The sequence below is a fragment of the Hyla sarda genome, chromosome 1, assembly GCF_029499605.1.
Source record: "Hyla sarda isolate aHylSar1 chromosome 1, aHylSar1.hap1, whole genome shotgun sequence".
Lineage (NCBI taxonomy): Eukaryota > Metazoa > Chordata > Amphibia > Anura > Hylidae > Hyla > Hyla sarda.
Genome location: NC_079189.1, coordinates 257,306,075 through 257,328,436, shown reverse-complemented (window position 1 = coordinate 257,328,436; position 22,362 = coordinate 257,306,075). Strand labels below are relative to the sequence as shown.

At 50.5% G+C, this 22,362-nt stretch overlaps 15 pseudogenes; all 15 read right to left on the bottom strand.

The window, feature by feature from the left end:
- Positions 1–687: 687 nt before the first annotated feature.
- On the bottom strand, positions 688–807 carry LOC130353125 (5S ribosomal RNA; annotated as a pseudogene).
- A 664-nt stretch (positions 808–1,471) lies between these two features.
- On the bottom strand, positions 1,472–1,591 carry LOC130352919 (5S ribosomal RNA; annotated as a pseudogene).
- Positions 1,592–2,870: 1,279 nt separating this feature from the next.
- On the bottom strand, positions 2,871–2,990 carry LOC130353124 (5S ribosomal RNA; annotated as a pseudogene).
- Positions 2,991–3,660: 670 nt separating this feature from the next.
- On the bottom strand, positions 3,661–3,780 carry LOC130352918 (5S ribosomal RNA; annotated as a pseudogene).
- A 1,084-nt stretch (positions 3,781–4,864) lies between these two features.
- On the bottom strand, positions 4,865–4,984 carry LOC130352749 (5S ribosomal RNA; annotated as a pseudogene).
- A 1,875-nt stretch (positions 4,985–6,859) lies between these two features.
- On the bottom strand, positions 6,860–6,979 carry LOC130351955 (5S ribosomal RNA; annotated as a pseudogene).
- A 474-nt stretch (positions 6,980–7,453) lies between these two features.
- LOC130328725 (5S ribosomal RNA) lies at positions 7,454–7,573 on the bottom strand (annotated as a pseudogene).
- A 1,682-nt stretch (positions 7,574–9,255) lies between these two features.
- Positions 9,256–9,375, bottom strand: LOC130324906 (5S ribosomal RNA; annotated as a pseudogene).
- An 873-nt stretch (positions 9,376–10,248) lies between these two features.
- LOC130351954 (5S ribosomal RNA) lies at positions 10,249–10,368 on the bottom strand (annotated as a pseudogene).
- An 82-nt stretch (positions 10,369–10,450) lies between these two features.
- LOC130353040 (5S ribosomal RNA) lies at positions 10,451–10,570 on the bottom strand (annotated as a pseudogene).
- Positions 10,571–13,839: 3,269 nt separating this feature from the next.
- On the bottom strand, positions 13,840–13,959 carry LOC130351977 (5S ribosomal RNA; annotated as a pseudogene).
- Positions 13,960–15,513: 1,554 nt separating this feature from the next.
- LOC130317802 (5S ribosomal RNA) lies at positions 15,514–15,633 on the bottom strand (annotated as a pseudogene).
- A 1,093-nt stretch (positions 15,634–16,726) lies between these two features.
- Positions 16,727–16,846, bottom strand: LOC130319653 (5S ribosomal RNA; annotated as a pseudogene).
- Positions 16,847–16,928: 82 nt separating this feature from the next.
- LOC130349763 (5S ribosomal RNA) lies at positions 16,929–17,048 on the bottom strand (annotated as a pseudogene).
- Positions 17,049–20,522: 3,474 nt separating this feature from the next.
- On the bottom strand, positions 20,523–20,642 carry LOC130352493 (5S ribosomal RNA; annotated as a pseudogene).
- Positions 20,643–22,362: the final 1,720 nt, after the last annotated feature.

Below are 22,362 nucleotides of genomic sequence, written 5' to 3'. Positions count from 1 at the left end.
GTTGACAGCTTCACGCCCTGCATACTGTGGATTTAAGCATCAATAAATCCTTTTCGGAATCGGAGCGTAAGGCGGCAACAGAGCAAAATGTCAACGACACCTGAGATTCCCAGCCAGTCTCCCATGCTGGTATTTACCGGGCCCTAAGCTGGGCAGAAGTCTGCGATCTGACGAGAGCAGGCGCGTTCAGCTTAGGATGGCTGTTGACAGCTTCACACTTTGTATACTGTGGATTTAAGCATCAATAAATAATTTTCGGAATCGGAGCAGAAACAGAGTAAAATGTCAACTGCACCCGGGATTCCCAGCCAGTCTCCCATGCTGGTACTTACGAGGCCCGAAGCTGGGAAGCAGTCTGCGATCTGACGAGAACAGGCGCATTCAGCTTAGGATGGCCGTTGACAGCTTCACACTTTGTATACTGTGCATTTAAGCATCAATAAATCCTTTTCGGAATCCGAACGGAAGGTGGCAACAGAGCAAAATGTCAACGGCAGCCGGGATTCCCAGCCAGTGTCCCATGCCGGTACTTACCGGGCCCTAAGATCTGTACCAGTCTGCGATCTGACGAGAGCAGGCGCGTTAAGCTTAGGATGGCCGTCGACAGCTTCACACCTTGTATACTGTGGATTTAAGCATCAATAAATTCTTTTCGGAATCGGAGCGGAAGGCAGCAATAGAGCAAAATGTCAACGGCAACCGGGATTCCCAGCCAGTCTCCCATGCCAGTACTTACCGGGCCCTAAGCTGGGTAGCAGTCTGCGATCTGACGAGAGCAGGCGCGTTCAGCTTAGGATGGCCGTTGACATCTTCACGCTTTGTATATTGTGGATTTAAGCATCAATAAATATTTTTATTAATCGGAGAGGAAGGCGGCAACAGAGCAAAATGTCAATGGCACCTTGGATTGCCAGCCAGTCTCCCATGCCGGTAACTGCCGGGCAGCAGTCTGCGATCCGAGGAGAGCAGGCACGTTCAGGCTTAGGATGGCCGTTGACAGCTTCACACCCTGTATATTGTGGATTTAAGCATCAATAAATCCTTTTCCGAATCGGAGCGGAAGGCGGCAACAGATTAAAATGTCAACTGCACCCGGGATTCCCAGCCAGTCTCCCATGCTGGTACTTACCAGGCCCAAAGCAGTGTAGCAGTCTGCGATCTGACGAGAGCAGGCGCGTTCAGCTTAGGATGGCCGTTGACAGCTTCACACTTTGTATACTGTGGATTTAAGCATCAATATATAATTTTCGGAATCGGAGCAGAGCAATATTTCAACTGCACCCGGGATTCCCAGCCAGTCTCCCATGCTGGTACTTACCAGGCCCGAAGCTGGGTAGCAGTCTGCGATCTGACGAGAACAGGCGCATTCAGCTTAGGATGGCCGTAGACATCTTCACACCCTGTATACTGTGGATTTAAGCATCAATAAATCCTTTTCGGAATCGGAGCGGAAGGCGTCAACAGAGCAAAATGTCAACGACACCTGGGATTCCCAGCCAGTCTCCCATGCTGGTATTTACCGGGCCCTAAGCTGGGTAGCAGTCTGCGATCTGACGAGAGCAGGCGCGTTCAGCTTAGGATGGCCGTTGACAGCTTCTCACCCTTTATACTGTGCATTTAGGCATCAATAAATCCTTTTCGGAATCGGAACGGAAGGCGGCAACAGAGCAAAATGTCAACGGCAGCCGGGATTCCCAGCCAGTGTCCCATGCCGGTACTTACCGGGCCCTAAGATCTGTACCAGTCTGCGATCTGACGAGAGCAGGCGCGTTAAGCTTAGGATGGCCGTCGACAGCTTCACACCTTGTATACTGTGGATTAAAGCATCAATAAATTCTTTTCGGAATCGGAGCGGAAGGCAGCAATAGAGCAAAATGTCTACGGCACCCGGGAATCCCAGCCAGTCTCCCATGCCAGTACTTACCGGGCCCTATGCTGGGTAGCAGTCTGCGCTCTGACGAGAGCAGGCGCGTTCAGCTTAGGATGGCCATTGACAGCTTTGTTATTATTATACTTTGCATTTAAGCATCAATAAATTATTTTCGGAATCGGAGCGGAAGGCAGCAATATGTCAACGGCACCCGGGATTCCCAGCCAGTCTCCCATGCCAATACTTACCAGGCCCTAAGCTGGGTAGCAGTCTGCGATCTGACGAGAGCAGGCACGTTCAGCTTAGGATGGCCATTGACAGCTTCATGCTTTTTATAATGTGCATTTAAGCATCAATAAATCCTTTTCGGAATCGGAACGGAAGGCGGCAACAGAGCAAAATGTCAACTGCACCCGGGATTCCCAGCCAGTCTCCCATGCTGGTACTTACCGGGCCCTAAGCTGGGCAGAAGTCTGCGATCTGACGAGAGCAGGCGCGTTCAGCTTAGGATGGCTGTTGACAGCTTCACACTTTGTATACTGTGGATTTAAGCATCAATAAATAATTTTCGGAATCGGAGCAGAAACAGAGTAAAATGTCAACTGCACCCGGGATTCCCAGCCAGTCTCCCATGCTGGTACTTACGAGGCCCGAAGCTGGGAAGCAGTCTGCGATCTGACGAGAACAGGCGCATTCAGCTTAGGATGGCCGTTGACAGCTTCACACTTTGTATACTGTGCATTTAAGCATCAATAAATCCTTTTCGCAATCAGAACGGAAGGCGGCAACAGAGCAAAATGTCAACGGCAGCCGGGATTCCCAGCCAGTGTCCCATGCCGGTACTTACCGGGCCCTAAGATCTGTACCAGTCTGCGATCTGACGAGAGCAGGCGCGTTAAGCTTAGGATGGCCGTCGACAGCTTCACACCTTGTATACTGTGGATTTAAGCATCAATAAATTCTTTTCGGAATCGGAGCGGAAGGCAGCAATAGAGCAAAATGTCAACGGCAACCGGGATTCCCAGCCAGTCTCCCATGCCAGTACTTACCGGGCCCTAAGCTGGGTAGCAGTCTGCGATCTGACGAGAGCAGGCGCGTTCAGCTTAGGATGGCCGTTGACATCTTCACGCCTTGTATATTGTGGATTTAAGCATCAATAAATATTTTTATTAATCGGAGAGGAAGGCGGCAACAGAGCAAAATGTCAATGGCACCTTGGATTGCCAGCCAGTCTCCCATGCCGGTAACTGCCGGGCAGCAGTCTGCGATCCGAGGAGAGCAGGCACGTTCAGGCTTAGGATGGCCGTTGACAGCTTCACACCCTGTATATTGTGGATTTAAGCATCAATAAATCCTTTTCCGAATCGGAGCGGAAGGCGGCAACAGATTAAAATGTCAACTGCACCCGGGATTCCCAGCCAGTCTCCCATGCTGGTACTTACCAGGCCCAAAGCAGTGTAGCAGTCTGCGATCTGACGAGAGCAGGCGCGTTCAGCTTAGGATGGCCGTTGACAGCTTCACACTTTGTATACTGTGGATTTAAGCATCAATAAATAATTTTCGGAATCGGAGCAGAAGCAGAGCAAAATTTCAACTGCACCCGGGATTCCCAGCCAGTCTCCCATGCTGGTACTTACCAGGCCCGAAGCTGGGTAGCAGTCTGCGATCTGACGAGAACAGGCGCATTCAGCTTAGGATGGCCGTAGACATCTTCACACCCTGTATACTGTGGATTTAAGCATCAATAAATCCTTTTCGGAATCGGAGCGGAAGGCGGCAACAGAGCAAAATGTCAACGACACCTGGGATTCCCAGCCAGTCTCCCATGCTGGTATTTACCGGGCCCTAAGCTGGGTAGCAGTCTGCGATCTGACGAGAGCAGGCGCGTTCAGCTTAGGATGGCCGTTGACAGCTTCTCGCCCTTTATACTGTGCATTTAGGCATCAATAAATCCTTTTCGGAATCGGAACGGAAGGCGGCAACAGAGCAAAATGTCAACGGCAGCCGGGATTCCCAGCCAGTGTCCCATGCCGGTACTTACCGGGCCCTAAGATCTGTACCAGTCTGCGATCTGACGAGAGCAGGCGCGTTAAGCTTAGGATGGCCGTCGACAGCTTCACACCTTGTATACTGTGGATTTAAGCATCAATAAATTCTTTTCGGAATCGGAGCGGAAGGCAGCAATAGAGCAAAATGTCTACGGCACCCGGGAATCCCAGCCAGTCTCCCATGCCAGTACTTACCGGGCCCTAAGCTGGGTAGCAGTCTGCGATCTGACGAGAGCAGGCGCGTTCAGCTTAGGATGGCCATTGACAGCTTTGTTATTATTATACTTTGCATTTAAGCATCAATAAATTATTTTCGGAATCGGAGCGGAAGGCAGCAATATGTCAACGGCACCCGGGATTCCCAGCCAGTCTCCCATGCCAATACTTACCAGGCCCTAAGCTGGGTAGCAGTCTGCGATCTGACGAGAGCAGGCACGTTCAGCTTAGGATGGCCATTGACAGCTTCATGCTTTTTATAATGTGCATTTAAGCATCAATAAATCCTTTTCGGAATCGGAACGGAAGGCGGCAACAGAGCAAAATGTCAACTGCACCAGGGATTCCCAGCCAGTCTCCCATGCCGGTACTTACTGGGCCCTAAGCTGCGTAGCAGTCTGCGATCAGACGAGAGCAGGCACGTTCAGCTTAGGATGGCCGTTGACAGCTTCTCGCCCTTTATACTGTGCATTTAAGCATCAATAAATCCTTTTCGGAATCGGAACGGAAGGCAGCAACAGAGCAAAATGTCAACGGCAGCCGGGATTCCCAGCCAGTGTCCTATGCCGGTACTTACCGGGCCCTAAGATCTGTACCAGTCTGCGATCTAACGAGAGCAGGCGCGTTAAGCTTAGGATGGCCGTCGACAGCTTCACTCCTTGTATACTGTGGATTTAAGCATCAATAAATTATTTTCGGAATCGGAGCGGAAGGCAGCAATAGAGCAAAATGTCAACGGCACCTGGGATTCCCAGCCAGTCTCCCATGACAGTATTTACCGGGCCCTAAGCTGGGTAGCAGTCTGCGATCTGACGAGAGCAGGCGCGTTCAGCTTAGGATGGCCATTGACAGCTTCATGCTTTTTATACTGTGCATTTAAGCATCAATAAATCCTTTTCGGAATCGGAACGGAAGGCGGCAACAGAGCAAAATGTCAACGGCAGCCGGGATTCCCAGCCAGTGTCCCATGCCGGTACTTACCGGGCCCTAAGATCTGTACCAGTCTGCGATCTGACGAGAGCAGGCGCGTTAAGCTTAGGATGGCCGTCGACAGCTTCACACCTTTTATACTGTGGATTTAAGCATCAATAAATTATTTTCGGAATCGGAGCGGAAGGCAGCAATATGTCAACGGCACCCGGGATTCCCAGCCAGTCTCCCATGCCAATACTTACCAGGCCCTAAAATGGGTAGCAGTCTGCGATCTGACGAGAGCAGGCACGTTCAGCTTAGGATGGCCATTGACAGCTTCATGCTTTTTATATTGTGCATTTAAGCATCAATAAATCCTTTTCGGAATCGGAACGGAACGCGGCAACAGAGCAAAATGTCAACTGCACCCGGGATTCCCAGCCAGTCTCCCATGCCGGTACTTACTGGGCCCTAAGCTGCGTAGTAGTCTGCGATCTGACGAGAGCAGGCGCGTTCAGCTTAGGATGGCCGTTGACAGCTTCTCGCCCTTTATACTGTGCATTTAAGCATCAATAAATCCTTTTCGGAATCGGAACGGAAGGCAGCAACAGAGCAAAATGTCAACGGCCGCCGGGATTCCCAGCCAGTGTCCCATGCCGGTACTTACCGGGCCCTAAGATCTGTACCAGTCTGCGATCTGACGAGAGCAGGCGCGTTAAGCTTAGGATGGCCGTCGACAGCTTCACACCTTGTATACTGTGGATTTAAGCATCAATAAATTCTTTTCGGAATCGGAGCGGAAGGCAGCCATAGAGCAAAATGTCAACGGCAACCGGGATTCCCAGCCAGTCTCCCATGCCAGTACTTACCGGGCCCTAAGCTGGGTAGCAGTCTTCGATCTGACGAGAGCAGGCGCGTTCAGCTTAGGATGGCCATTGACAGCTTCATGATTTTTATACTGTGCATTTAAGCATCAATAAATCCTTTTCGGAATCGGAACGGAAGGCGGCAACAGAGCAAAATGTCAACTGCACCCGGGATTCCCTGCTAGTCTCCCATGTCGGTACTTACTGGGCCCGAAGCTGGGTAGCAGTCTGTGATTTGACGAGAGCAGGCGCGTTCAGCTTAGGATGGCCGTTGACATCTTCACACCTTGTATATTGTGGATTTAAGCATCAATAAATATTTTTATTAATCGGAGAGGAAGGCGGCAACAGAGCAAAATGTCAATGGCACCTTGGATTGCCAGCCAGTCTCCCATGCCGGTATCTGCCGGGCAGCAGTCTGCGATCTGAGGAGAGCAGGCACATTCAGGCTTAGGATGGCCGTTGACAGCTTCACACCCTGTGTATTGTGGATTTAAGCATCAATAAATTATTTTTCCGAATCGGAGCGGAAGGCGGCAACAGATTAAAATGTCAACTGCACCTGGGATTGCCAGCCAATCTCCCATTCTGGTACTTACCAGGCCCTAAGCTGAGTAGCAGCCTGCAATCTGACGAGAGCAGGCGCGTTCAGCTTAGGATGGCCGTTGACAACTTCACACTTTGTATACTGTGGATTTAAGAATCAATAAATAATTTTCGGAATCGGAGCAGAAACAGAGCAAAATGTCAACTGCACCCGGGAATCCCAGCCAGTCTCCCATGCTGGTATTTACCAGGCCCGAAGCTGGGTAGCAGTCTGCGATCTGACGAGAACAGGCGCATTCAGCTTAGGATGGCCGTAGACATCTTCACACCCTGTATACTGTGGATTTAAGCATCAATAAATCCTTTTCGGAATCGGAGCGGAAGGCGGCAACAGAGCAAAATGTCAACGACACCTGGGATTCCCAGCCAGTCTCCCATGCTGGTACTTACCGGGCCCTAAGCTGGGTAGCAGTCTGCGATCTGACGAGAGCAGGCGCGTTCAGCTTAGGATGGCCGTCAACAGCTTCACACCTTGTATACTGTGGATTTAAGCATCAATAAATTATTTTCGGAATCGGAGCGGAAGGCAGCAATAGAGCAAAATGTCAACGGCACCCGGGATTCCCAGCCAGTCTCCCATGCCAGTACTTACCGGGCCCTAAGCTGGGTAGCGGTCTGCGATCTGACGAGAGCAGCCACGTTCAGCTTAGGATGGCCATTGACAGCTTCATGCTTTTTATACTGTGCATTTAAGCATCAATAAATCCTTTTCGGAATCGGAGAGGAAGGCAGCAACAGAGCAAAATGTCAATAGCACCGTGGATTGCCAGCCAGTCTCCCATGCCCGTACTTGCCGGGCAGCAGTCTGCGATCTGACAAGAGCAGGCACATTCAGCTTAGGATAGCCGTAGACAGCTTCACACCCTGTATACTGTGGATTTAAGCATCAATAAATCCTTTTCGGAATCGGAGCGGAAGGCGGCTACAGAGCAAAATGTCAACAACACCTGGGATTCCCAGCCAGTCTCCCATGCCAGTACTTACCGGGCCCTAAGCTGGGTAGCAGTCTGCGATCTGACGAGAGCAGGCGCGTTCAGCTTAGGATGGCCATTGACAGCTTTGTTATTATTATACTTTGCATTTAAGCATCAATAAATTATTTTCGGAATCGGAGCGGAAGGCAGCAATATGTCAACGGCACCCGGGATTCCCAGCCAGTCTCCCATGCCAATACGTACCAGGCCCTAAGCTGGGTAGCAGTCTGCGATCTGACGAGAGCAGGCACGTTCAGCTTAGGATGGCCATTGACAGCTTTATGCTTTTTATAATGTGCATTTAAGCATCAATAAATCCTTTTCGGAATCGGAACGGAAGGCGGCAACAGAGCAAAATGTCAACTGCACCCGGGATTCCCAGCCAGTCTCCCATGCCGGTACTTACTGGGCCCTAAGCTGCGTAGCAGTCTGCGATCTGACGAGAGCAGGCACGTTCAGCTTAGGATGGCCGTTGACAGCTTCTCGCCCTTTATACTGTGCATTTAAGCATCAATAAATCCTTTTCGGAATCGGAACGGAAGGCAGCAACAGAGCAAAATGTCAACGGCAGCCGGGATTCCCAGCCAGTGTCCTATGCCGGTACTTACCGGGCCCTAAGATCTGTACCAGTCTGCGATCTGACGAGAGCAGGCGCGTTAAGCTTAGGATGGCCGTCGACAGCTTCACACCTTGTATACTGTGGATTTAAGCATCAATAAATTCTTTTCGGAATCGGAGCGGAAGGCAGCAATAGAGCAAAATGTCAACGGCACCTGGGATTCCCAGCCAGTCTCCCATGACAGTATTTACCGGGCTCTAAGCTGGGTAGCAGTCTGCGATCTGACGAGAGCAGGCGCGTTCAGCTTAGGATGGCCATTGACAGCTTCATGCTTTTTATACTGTGCATTTAAGCATCAATAAATCCTTTTCGGAATCGGAACGGAAGGCGGCAACAGAGCAAAATGTCAACGGCAGCCGGGATTCCCAGCCAGTGTCCCATGCCGGTACTTACCGGGCCCTAAGATCTGTACCAGTCTGCGATCTGACGAGAGCAGGCGCGTTAAGCTTAGGATGGCCGTCGACAGCTTCACACCTTGTATACTGTGGATTTAAGCATCAATAAATTATTTTCGGAATCGGAGCGGAAGGCAGCAATATGTCAACGGCACCCGGGATTCCCAGCCAGTCTCCCATGCCAATACTTACCAGGCCCTAAAATGGGTAGCAGTCTGCGATCTGACGAGAGCAGGCACGTTCAGCTTAGGATGGCCATTGACAGCTTCATGCTTTTTATATTGTGCATTTAAGCATCAATAAATCCTTTTCGGAATCGGAACGGAAGGCGGCAACAGAGCAAAATGTCAACTGCACCCGGGATTCCCAGCCAGTCTCCCATGCCGGTACTTACTGGGCCCTAAGCTGCGTAGTAGTCTGCGATCTGACGAGAGCAGGCGCGTTCAGCTTAGGATGGCCGTTGACAGCTTCTCGCCCTTTATACTGTGCATTTAAGCATCAATAAATCCTTTTCGGAATCAAAACGGAAGGCAGCAACAGAGCAAAATGTCAACGGCCGCCGGGATTCCCAGCCAGTGTCCCATGCCGGTACTTACCGGGCCCTAAGATCTGTACCAGTCTGCGATCTGACGAGAGCAGGCGCGTTAAGCTTAGGATGGCCGTCGACAGCTTCACACCTTGTATACTGTGGATTTAAGCATCAATAAATTCTTTTCGGAATCGGAGCGGAAGGCAGCCATAGAGCAAAATGTCAACGGCAACCGGGATTCCCAGCCAGTCTCCCATGCCAGTACTTACCGGGCCCTAAGCTGGGTAGCAGTCTGCGATCTGACGAGAGCAGGCGCGTTCAGCTTAGGATGGCCATTGACAGCTTCATGATTTTTATACTGTGCATTTAAGCATCAATAAATCCTTTTCGGAATCGGAACGGAAGGCGGCAACAGAGCAAAATGTCAACTGCACCCGGGATTCCCAGCCAGTCTCCCATGTCGGTACTTACTGGGCCCGAAGCTGGGTAGCAGTCTGTGATTTGACGAGAGCAGGCGCGTTCAGCTTAGGATGGCCGTTGACATCTTCACACCTTGTATATTGTGGATTTAAGCATCAATAAATATTTTTATTAATCGGAGAGGAATGCGGCAACAGAGCAAAATGTCAATGGCACCTTGGATTGCCAGCCAGTCTCCCATGCCGGTATCTGCCGGGCAGCAGTCTGCGATCTGAGGAGAGCAGGCACATTCAGGCTTAGGATGGCCGTTGACAGCTTCACACCCTGTGTATTGTGGATTTAAGCATCAATAAATTATTTTTCCGAATCGGAGCGGAAGGCGGCAACAGATTAAAATGTCAACTGCACCCGGGATTGCCAGCCAATCTCCCATTCTGGTACTTACCAGGACCTAAGCTGAGTAGCAGCCTGCAATCTGACGAGAGCAGGCGCGTTCAGCTTAGGACGGCCGTTGACAACTTCACACTTTGTATACTGTGGATTTAAGAATCAATAAATAATTTTCGGAATCGGATCAGAAACAGAGCAAAATGTCAACTGCACCCGGGAATCCCAGCCAGTCTCCCATGCTGGTATTTACCAGGCCCGAAGCTGGGTAGCAGTCTGCGATCTGACGAGAACAGGCGCATTCAGCTTAGGATGGCCGTAGACATCTTCACACCCTGTATACTGTGGATTTAAGCATCAATAAATCCTTTTCGGAATCGGAGCGGAAGGCGGCAACAGAGCAAAATGTCAACGACACCTGGGATTCCCAGCCAGTCTCCCATGCTGGTACTTACCGGGCCCTAAGCTGGGTAGCAGTCTGCGATCTGACGAGAGCAGGCGCGTTCAGCTTAGGATGGCCGTCAACAGCTTCACACCTTGTATACTGTGGATTTAAGCATCAATAAATTCTTTTCGGAATCGGAGCGGAAGGCAGCAATAGAGCAAAATGTCAACGGCACCCGGGATTCCCAGCCAGTCTCCCATGCCAGTACTTACCGGGCCCTAAGCTGGGTAGCGGTCTGCGATCTGACGAGAGCAGCCGCGTTCAGCTTAGGATGGCCATTGACAGCTTCATGCTTTTTATACTGTGCATTTAAGCATCAATAAATCCTTTTCGGAATCGGAGAGGAAGGCAGCAACAGAGCAAAATGTCAATAGCACCTTGGATTGCCAGCCAGTCTCCCATGCCCGTACTTGCCGGGCAGCAGTCTGCGATCTGACAAGAGCAGGCACATTCAGCTTAGGATAGCCGTAGACAGCTTCACACCCTGTATACTGTGGATTTAAGCATCAATAAATCCTTTTCGGAATCGGAGCGGAAGGCGGCTACAGAGCAAAATGTCAACAACACCTGGGATTCCCAGCCAGTCTCCCATGCTGGTACTTAAAAGGCCCTAAGCTGGGTAGCAGTCTGTGATCTGACGAGAGCAGGCGCGTTCAGCTTAGGATGGCCGTCGACAGCTTCACACCTTGTATACTGTGGATTTAAGCATCAAAAAAATTATTTTCGGAATCGGAGCGGAAGGCAGCAATAGAGCAAAATGTCAACGGCAACCGGGATTCCCAGCCAGTCTCCCATGCCACTACTTACCGGGCCCTAAGCTGGGTAGCAGTCTGCGATCTGACGAGAACAGGCGCGCTCAGCTTAGGATGGCCATTGACAGCTTCATGATTTTTATACCGTGCATTTAAGCATCAATAAAACCTTTTCGGAATCGGAACGGAAGGCGGCAACAGAGCAAAATGTGAACTGCACCCGGGATTCCCAGCCAGTCTCCCATGCCGGTACTTACTGGGCCCTAAGCTGGGTAGCAGTCTGCGATCTGACGAGAGCAGGCGCGTTCAGCTTAGGATGGCCGTTGACATCTTCACGCCTTGTATATTGTCGATTTAAGCATCAATAAATATTTTTATTAATCGGAGAGGAAGGCGGCAACAGAGCAAAATGTCAATGGCACCTTGGATTGCCAGCCAGTCTCCCATGCCGGTATCTGCCAGGCAGCAGTCTGCGATCTGAGGAGAGCAGACACGTTCAGCTTAGGATGGCCGTTGACAGCTTCACACCCTGTATATTGTGGATTTAAGCATCAATAAATCCTTTTCCGAATCGGAGCGGAAGGCGGCAACAGAGCAAAATGTCAACGACACCTGGGATTCCCAGTCAGTCTCCCATGCTGGTACTTACCGGGCCCTAAGCTGGGTAGCAGTCTGCGATCTGACGAGAGGAGGTGCGTTCAGCTTAGGATGGCCGTTGACAGCTTCTCGCACTTTATACTGTGCATTTAAGCATCAATAAATCCTTTTCGGAATCGGAACGGAAGGCGGCAACAGAGCAAAATGTCAACTGCAGCCAGGATTCCCAGCCAGTGTCCCATGCCGGTACTTACTGGGCCCTAAGCTGCGTAGCAGTCTGCGATCTGACGAGAGCAGGCGCGTTAAGCTTAGGATGGCCTTCGACAGCTTCACACCTTGTATACTGTGGATTTAAGCATCAATAAATTATTTTCGGAATCGGAGCGGAAGGCAGCAATAGAGCAAAATGTCAACAACAACCGGGATTCCCAGCCAGTCTCCCATGCCAATACTTACCGGGCCCTAAGCTGGGTAGCAGTCTGCGATCTGACGAGAGGAGGTGCGTTCAGTTTAGGATGGCCATTGACAGCTTCATGCTTTTTATACTGTGCATTTAAGCATCAATAAATCCTTTTCGGAATCGGAACGGAAGGCGGCAACAGAGCAAAATGTCAATTGCACCCGGGATTCCCAGCCAGTCTCCCATGCCGGTACTTACTGGGCCCTAAGCTGCATAGCAGTCTGCGATCTGACGAGAGCAGAAGCGTTCAGCTTAGGATGGCCGTTGACATTTATCATGCCTTGTATACTGTGGATTTAAGCATCAATAAATATTTTTTTTAATCGGAGAGGAAGGCGGCAACAGAGAAAAATGTCAATAGCACCTTGGATTGCCAGCCAGTCTCCCATGCCCGTACTAGCCGGGCAGCAGTCTGCGATCTGACAAGAACAGGCGCATTCAGCTTAGGATAGCCGTAGACGGCTTCACACCCTGTATACTGTGGATTTAAGCATCAATAAATCCTTTTCGGAATCAGAGCAAAATGTCTACAGAGCTACAGAGCAAAATGTCAACAACACCTGGGATTCCCAGCCAGTCTCCCATGCTGGTACTTACGGGGCCCTAAGCTGGGTAGCAGTCTGCGATCTGGCGAGAGCAGGCGCGTTCAGCTTAGGATGGCCGTTGACATCTTCACGCCTTGTATATTGTGGATTTAAGCATCAATAAATATTTTTATTAATCGGAGAGGAAAGCGGCAACTGAGCAAAATGTCAATGGCACCTTGGATTGCCAGCCAGTCTCCCATGCCGGTATCTGCCGGGCAGAAGTCTGCGATCTGAGGAGAGCAGGCACGTTCAGGCTTAGGATGGCCGTTGACAGTTTCACACCCTGTATATTGTGGATTTAAGCATCAATAAATTATTTTTCCGAATCGGAGCGGAAGGCGGCAACAGATTAAAATGTCAACTGCACCCGGGATTGCCAGCCAATCTCCCATGCTGGTACTTACCAGGCCCTAAGCTGGGTAGCAATCTGCGATCTGACGAGAGCAGGCGTGTTCAGCTTAGGATGGCCGATGACAACTTCACACTTTGTATACTGTGGATTTAAGCATCAATAAATAATTTTCGGAATCGGAGCAGAAACAGAGCAAAATGTCAACTGCACCCGGGAATCCCAGCCAGTCTCCCATGCTGGTACTTACCAGGCCCGAAGCTGGGTAGCAGTCTGCGATCTGACGAGAACAGGCGCATTCAGCTTAGGATGGCCGTAGACATCTTCACGCCCTTTATACTGTGCATTTAAGCATCAATAAATCCTTTTCCGAATCGGAGCGGAAAGCGGCAACAGATTAAAATGTCAACTGCACCCGGGATTCCCAGCCAGTCTCCCATGCTGGTACTTACCAGGCCCTAAGCTGGGTAGCAGTCTGCGATCTGACGAGAGTAGGCGCGTTCAGCTTAGGATGGCCGTTGACAGCTTCACACTTTGTATACTGTGCATTTAAGCATCAATAAATCCTTTTCGGAATCGGAACGGAAGGCGGCAACAGAGCAAAATGTCAACGGCAGCCGGGATTCCCAGCCAGTGTCCCATGCCGGTACTTACCGGGCACTAAGATCTGTACCAGTCTGCGATCTGACGAGAGCAGGCGCGTTAAGCTTAGGATGGCCGTCGACAGCTTCACACCTTGTATACTGTGGATTTAAGCATCAATAAATTATTTTCGGAATCGGAGCAGAAGGCAGCAATAGAGCAAAATGTCAACGGCACCCGGGATTCCCAGCCAGTCTCCCATGCCAGTACTTACCGGGCCCTAAGCAGGGTAGCAGTCTGCGATCTGACGAGAGCAGGCGCGTTCAGCTTAGGATGGCCATTGACAGCTTCATGCTTTTTATACTGTGCATTTAAGCATCAATAAATCCTTTTCGGAATCGGAGAGGAAGGCGGCAACAGAGCAAAATGTCAATAGCACCTTGGATTGCCAGCCAGTCTACCGTGCCCGTACTTGCCGGGCAGCAGTCTGCGATCTGACAAGAGCAGGCACATTCAGCGTAGGATAGCCGTAGACAGCTTCACACCTTGTATACTGTGGATTTAAGCATCAATAAATCCTTTTCGGAATCGGAACGGAAGGCGGCAACAGAGCAAAATGTCAACTGCACCCGGGATTCCCAGCCAGTCTCCCATGCCGGTACTTAATGGGCCCTAGGCTGGGTAGCAGTCTGCGATCTGACGAGAGCAGGCGCGTTCAGCTTAGGATGGCCATTGACAGCTTCAAGCTTTTTATACTTTGCATTTAAGCATCAATAAATCCTTTTCGGAATCGGAACGGAAGGCGGCAACAGAGCATAATGTCAACTGCACCCGGGATTCCCAGGTGCATTTAAGCATCAATAAATATTTTTATTAATCGGAGAGGAAGGCGGCAACAAAGCAAAATGTCAACGGCACCTTGGATTGCCAGCCAGTCTCCCATGCCGGTAACTGCCGGGCAGCGGTCTGCGATCTGAGGAGAGCAGGCACGTTCAGGCTTAGGATGGCCGTTGACAGCTTCACACCCTGTGTATTGTGGATTTAAGCATCAATAAATCCTTTTCCGAATCGGAGCGGAAGGCGGCAACAGATTAAAATGTCAACTGCACCCGGGATTCCCAGCCAGTCTCCCATGCTAGTACTTACCAGGCCCTAAGCTGGGTAGAAGTCTGCGATCTGACGAGAGCAGGCGCGTTCAGCTTAGGATGGCCGTTGACAGCTTCACACTTTGTATACTGTGGATTTAAGTATCAATAAATAATTTTCGGACTCGTAGCAGAAACAGAGCAAAATGTCAACTCCACCCGGGATTCCCAGCCAGTCTCCCATGCTGGTACTTACCAGGCCCGAAGCTAGGTAGCAGTCTGCGATCTGACGAGAACAGGCGCATTCAGCTTAGGATGGCCGTAGACATCTTCACACCCTGTATACTGTGGATTTAAGCATCAATAAATCCTTTTCGGAATCGGAGCGTAAGGCGGCAACAGAGCAAAATGTCAACGACACCTGGGATTCCCAGCCAGTCTCCCATGCTGGTACTTTCCGAGCCCTAAGCTGGGTAGCAGTCTGCGATCTTACGAGAGCAGGCACGTTCAGCTTAGGATGGCCGTTGACAGCTTCTTGCCCTTTATACTGTGCATTTAAGCATCAATAAATCCTTTTCGGAATTGGAAACGGAAGGCGGCAACAGAGCAAAATGTCAACGGCAGCCGGGATTCCCAGCCAGTGTCCCATGCCGGTACTTACCGGGCCCTAAGATCTGTACCAGTCTGCGATCTGACAAGAGCAGGCGCGTTAAGCTTAGGATGGCCGTCGACAGCTTCACACCTTGTATACTGTGGATTTAAGCATCAATAAATTCTTTTCGGAATCGGAGCGGAAAGCAGCAATAGAGCAAAATGTCAATGGCACCCGGGATTCCCAGCCAGTCTCCCATGCTGGTACTTACCGGGCCCTAAGCTGGGTAGCAGTCTGCGATCTGACGAGAGCAGGCGCGTTCAGCTTAGGATGGCCATTGACAGCTTCACGCTTTTTATACTGTGCATTTAAGCATCAATAAATCCTTTTCGGAATCGGAGAGGAAGGCGGCTACAGAGCAAAATGTCAACAACACCTGGGATTCCCAGCCAGTCTCCCATGCTGGTACTTACCGGGCCCTAAGCTGGGTAGCAGTCTGCAATCTGACGAGAGCAGGCGCGTTCAGCTTAGGATGGCCGTTGACAGCTTCACGCCCTTTATACTGTGCATTTAAGCATCAATAAATCCTTTTCCGAATCGGAGCGGAAGGCAGCAACAGATTAAAATGGCAACTGCACCCGGGATTTCCAGCCAGTCTCCCATGCTGGTACTTACCAGGCCCTAAGCTGGGTATCAGTCTGCGATCTGACGAGAGCAGGCGCGTTCAGCTTAGGATGGCCGTTGACAGCTTCACACTTTGTATACTGTGAATTTAAGCATCAATAAATCCTTTTCGGATCGGAACTGAAGGCGGCATAAGAGCAAAATGTCAACGGCAACCGGGATTCCCAGCCAGTCTCCCATGCCAGTACTTACCGGGCCCTAAGCTGGGTAGCAGTCTGCGATGTGACGAGAGCAGGCGCGTCCAGCTTAGGATGGCCATTGACAGCTTCATGATTTTTATACTGCGCATTTAAGCATCAATAAATTCTTTTTCGGAATCGGAGCGGAAGGCGGCAACAGAGCAAAATGTCAACTGCACCCGGGATTCCCAGCCAGTCTCCCATGCCGGTACTTACTGGGCCCTAAGCTGGGTAGCAGTGTGCAATCTGACGAGAGCAGGCGCGTTCAGCTTAGGATGGCCGTTGACAGCTTCTCGCCCTTTATACTGTGCATTTAGGCATCAATAAATCCTTTTCGGAATCGGAGCGGAAGGCGGCATAAGAGCAAAATGTCAACGGCAACCGGGATTCCCAGCCAGTCTCCCATGCCAGTACTTACCGGGCCCTAAGCTGGGTAGCAGTCTGCGATGTGACGAGAGCAGGCGCGTCCAGCTTAGGATGGCCATTGACAGCTTCATGATTTTTATACTGCGCATTTAAGCATCAATAAATTCTTTTTCGGAATCGGAGCGGAAGGCGGCTACAGAGCAAAATGTCAACAACACCTGGGATTCCCAGCCAGTCTCCCATGCTGGTACTTACCGGGCCCTAAGCTGGGTAGCAGTCTGCGATCTGACGAGAGCAGGCGCGTTCAGCTTAGGATGGCCGTTGACAGCTTCACGCCCTTTATACTGTGCATTTAAGCATCAATAAATCCTTTTCCGAATCGGAGCGGAAGGCAGCAACAGATTAAAATGTCAACTGCACCCGGGATTCCCAGCCAGTCTCCCATGCTGGTACTTACCAGGCCCTAAGCTGGGTAGCAGTCTGCGATCTGACGAGAGCAGGCGCGTTCAGCTTAGGATGGCCGTTGACAGTTTCACACTTTGTATACTGTGCATTTAAGCATCAATAAATCCTTTTCGGAATCGGAACTGAAGGCGGCATAAGAGCAAAATGTCAACCGGGATTCCCAGCCAGTCTCCCATGCCAGTACTTACCGGGCCCTAAGCTGCTTAGCAGTCTGCGATGTGACAAGAGCAGGCGTGTTCAGCTTAGGATGGCCATTGACAGCTTCATGATTTTTATACTGTGCATTTAAGCATCAATAAATCCTTTTCGGAATCGGAACGGAAGGCGGCAACAGAGCAAAATGTCAACGGCAGCCGAGATTCCCAGCCAGTGTCCCATGCCAGTACTTACCAGGCCCTAAGCTGGGTAGCAGTCTGCAATCTGACGAGAGCAGGCGCGTTCAGCTTAGGATGGCCATTGACAGCTTCATGATTTTTATACTGTGCATTTAAGCATCAATAAATCCTTTTCGGAATCGGAACGGAAGGCGGCAACAGAGCAAAATGTCAACGACACCCGGGATTCCCAGCCAGTCTCCCTTGCTGGTACTTACCAGGCCCTAAGCTGGATAGCAGTCTGCGATCTGACAAGTGCAGGCACGTTCAGCTTAGGATGGCCGTTGACAGCTTCTCGCCCTTTATACTGTGCATTTAAGCATCAATAAATCCTTTTCGGAATCGGAAACGGAAGGCGGCAACAGAGCAAAATGTCATCGGCAGCCGGGATTCCCAGCCAGTGTCCCATGTCGGTACTTACCGGGCCCTAAGATCTGTACCAGTCTGCGATCTGACAAGAGCAGGCGCGTTAAGCTTAGGATGGCCGTCGACAGCTTCACACCTTGTATACTGTGGATTTAAGCATCAATAAATTATTTTCGGAATCGGAGCGGAAGGCAGCAATAGAGCAAAATGTCAACCGCACCCGGGATTCCCAGCCAGTCTCCCATGCCAGTACTTACCGGGCCCTAAGCTGGGTAGCAGTCTGCGATCTGACGAGAGCAGGCACGTTCAGCTTAGGACAGCCATTGACAGCTTCATGCTTTTTATACTGTGCATTTAAGCATCAATAAATCCTTTTCGGAATCGGAGAGGAAGGCGGCAACAGAGCAAAATGTCAATAGCACCTTGGATTGCCAGCCAGTCTCCCATGCCCGTACTTGCCGGGCAGCAGTCTGCGATCTGACAAGAACAGGCATATTGAGCTTAGGATAGCCGTAGACGGCTTCACATTCTGTATACTGTGGATTTAAGCATCAATAAATCCTTTTCGGAATCGGAGCGGAAGGCGGCTACAGAGCAAAATGTCAACAACACCTGGGATTCCCAGCCAGTCTCAAATGCTGGTACCTACCGGGCCCTAAGCTGGGTAGCAGTCTGCGATCTGACGAGAGCAGGCGCGTTCAGCTTAGGATGGCCATTGACAGCTTCACGCCCTTTATACTGTGCATTTAAGCATCAATAAATCCTTTTCCGAATCGGAGCGGAAGGCGGCAACAGATTAAAATGTCAACTGCACCCGGGATTCCCAGCCAGTCTCCCATGCTGGTACTTACCAGGCCCTAAGCTGGGTATCAGTCTGCGATCTGACGAGAGCAGGCGCATTCAGCTTAGGATGGCCGTTGACAGGTTCACACTTTGTATACTGTGCATTTAAGCATCAATAAATCCTTTTCGGAATCGGAACGGAAGGCGGCAACAGAGCAAAATGTCAACGGCAGCCGGGATTCCCAGCCAGTGTCCCATGCCGGTACTTACCGGGCCCTAAGATCTGTACCAGTCTGCGATCTGACGAGAGCAGGCGCGTTAAGCTTAGGATGGCCGTTGACAGCTTCACACCTTGTATACTGTGGATTTAAGCATCAATAAATTCTTTTCGGAATCGGAGCGGAAGGCAGCAATAGAGCAAAATGTCAATGGCAACCGGTATTCCCAGCCAGTCTCCCATGCCATTACTTACCGGGCCCTAAGCTGGGTAGCAGTCTGCAATCTGACGAGAGCAGGCACGTTCAGCTTAGGATGGCCATTGACAGCTTCATGCTTTTTATACTGTGCATTTAAGCATCAATAAATCCTTTTCGGAATCGGAACGGAAGGCGGCAACAGAGCAAAATGTCAACTGCACCCGGATTCCCAGCCAGTCTCCCATGCCGGTACTTACTGGGCCCTAAGCTGGGTAGCGGTCTGCGATCTGACGAGAGCAGGCGCGTTCAGCTTAGGATGGCCGTTGACATCTTCACGCCTTGTATATTGTGGATTTAAGCATCAATAAATATTTTTATTAATCGGAGAGGAAGGCGGCAACAGAGCAAAATGTCAATGGCACCTTGTATTGCCAGCCAGTCTCACATGCCGGTAACTTTCGGGCAGCAGTCTGTGATCTGAGGAGAGCAGGCACGTTCAGGCTTAGGATGGCCGTTGACAGCTTCACACCCTGTGTACTGTGCATTTAGGCATCAATAAATCCTTTTCGGAATCGGAACGGAAGGCGGCAACAGAGCAAAATTTCAACGGCAGCCGAGATTCCCAGCCAGTGTCCCATGCCAGTACTTACCAGACCCTAAGCTGGGTAGCAGTCTGCGATCTGACGAGAGCAGGCACGTTCAGCTTAGGATGGCCATTGACAGCTTCATGATTTTTATACTGTGCATTTAAGCATCAATAAATCCTTTTCGGAATCGGAACGGAAGGCGGCAACAGAGCAAAATGTCAACTGCACCCGGGATTCCCAGCCAGTCTCCCATGCTGGTACTTACCAGGCCCTAAGCTGGGTAGAAGTCTGCGATCTGACGAGAGCAGGCGCGTTCAGCTTAGGATGGCCGTTGACAGCTTCACACTTTGTGTACTGTGGATTTAAGCATCAATAAATAATTTTCGGAATCGGAGCAGAAACAGAGCAAAATGTCAACTGCACCCGGGATTCCCAGCCAGTCTCCCATGCTGGTACTTACCAGGCCCGAAGCTGGGAAGCAGTCTGCGATCTGACGAGAGCAGGCGCGTTTAGCTTAGGATGGCCATTGAAAGCTTCTTGCTTTTTATACTGTGCATTTAAGCATCAATAAATCCTTTTCGGAATCGGAGAGGAAGGCGGCAACAGAGCAAAATGTCAATAGCACCTTGGATTGCCAGCTAGTCTACCATGCCCGTACTTGCCGGGCAGCAGTCTGCGATCTGACAAGAACAGGCACATTCAGCTTAAGATAGCCGTAGACGGCTTCACACCCTGTATATTGTGGATTTAAGCATCAATAAATCCTTTTCGGAATCGGAGCAAAATGTCTACAGAGCTACAGAGCAAAATGTCAACAACACCTGAGATTCCCAGCCAGTCTCCCATGCTGGTACTTACCGGGCCCTAAGCTGGGTAAAAGTCTGCGATCTGACAAGAACAGGCACATTCAGCTTAGGATAGCCGTAGACGGCTTCACACCCTGTATACTGTGGATTTAAGCATCAATAAATCCTTTTCCAAATCGGAGCAGAAGGCGGCTACAGAGCAAAATGTCAACAACACCTGGGATTCCCAGCCAGTCTCCCATGCTGGTACTTACCGGGCCCTAAGCTGGGTAGCAGTCTGCGATCTGACGAGAGCAGGCGCGTTCAGCTTAGGAAGGCCGTTGACAGCTTCACACTTTGTATACTGTGGATTTAAGCATCAATAAATAATTTTCGGAATCGGAGCAGAAACAGAGCAAAATGTCAACTGCACCCGGGATTCCCAGCCAGTCTCCCATGCTGGTACTTAACGGGCCCTAAGCTGGGTAGCAGTCTGCGATCTGACGAGGGCAGGCGCTTTCAGCTTAGGATGGCCGTTGACAGCTTCTCGCCCTTTATACTGTGCATTTAGGCATCAATAAATCCTTTTCGGAATCGGAACGGAAGGCGGCAACAGAGCAAAATGTCAACGGCAGCCGAGATTCCCAGCCAGTGTCCCATGCCAGTACTTACCAGACCCTAAGCTGGGTAGCAGTCTGCGATCTGACGAGAGCAGGCACGTTCAGCTTAGGATGGCCATTGACAGCTTCATGATTTTTATACTGTGCATTTAAGCATCAATAAATCCTTTTCGGAATCGGAACGGAAGGCGGCAACAGAGCAAAATGTCAACTGCACCCGGGATTCCCAGCCAGTCTCCCATGCCGGTACTTAATGGGCCCTAGGCTGGGTAGCAGTCTGCGATCTGACGAGAGCAGGTGCGTTCAGCTTAGGATGGCCATTGACAGCTTCATGCTTTTTATACTGTGCATTTAAGCATCAATAAATCCTTTTCGGAATCGGAACGGAAGGCGGCAACAGAGCATAATGTCAACTGCACCCGGGATTCCCAGGTGCATTTAAGCATCAATAAATATTTTTATTAATCGGAGAGGAAGGCGGCAACAAAGCAAAGTGTCAACGGCACCTTGGATTGCCAGCCAGTCTCCCATGCCGGTAACTGCCGGGCAGCGGTCTGCGATCTGAGGAGAGCAGGCACGTTCAGGCTTAGGATGGCCGTTGACAGCTTCACACCCTGTGTATTGTGGATTTAAGCATCAATAAATCCTTTTCCGAATCGGAGCGGAAGGCGGCAACAGATTAAAATGTCAACTGCACTCGGGATTCCCAGCCAGTCTCCCATGCTGGTATTTACCAGGCCCTAAGCTGGGTAGCAGTCTGTGATCTGACGAGAGCAGGCGCATTCAGCTTAGGATGGCCGTAGACATCTTCACACCCTGTATACTGTGGATTTAAGCATCAATAAATCCTTTTCGGAATCGGAGCGTAAGGCGGCAACAGAGCAAAATGTCAACGACACCTGGGATTCCCAGCCAGTCTCCCATGCTGGTATTTAACGGGCCCTAAGCTGGGTAGCAGTCTGTGATCTGACGAGAGCAGGCGCGTTCAGCTTAGGATGGCCGTTGACAGCTTCACACTTTGTATACTGTGGATTTAAGCATCAATAAATAATTTTCGGAATCGGAGCAGAAACAGAGCAAAATGTCAACTGCACCCGGGATTCCCAGCCAGTCTCCCATGCTGGTACTTACCAGGCCCAAAGCTGGGAAGCAGTCTGCGATCTGACGAGAACAGGCGCATTTAGCTTAGGATGGCCGTAGACAGCTTCACACCCTGTATACTGTGCATTTAAGCATCAATAAATCCTTTTCAGAATCGGAACGGAAGGCGGCAACAGATTAAAATGTCAACTGCACCCGGGATTCCCAGCCAGTCTCCCATGCTGGTACTTACCAGGCACTAAGCTGGGTAGCAGTCTGCGATCTGATGAGAGCAGGCGCGTTCAGCTTAGGATGGCCGTTGACAGCTTCACACTTTGTATACTGTGCATTTAAGCATCAATAAAT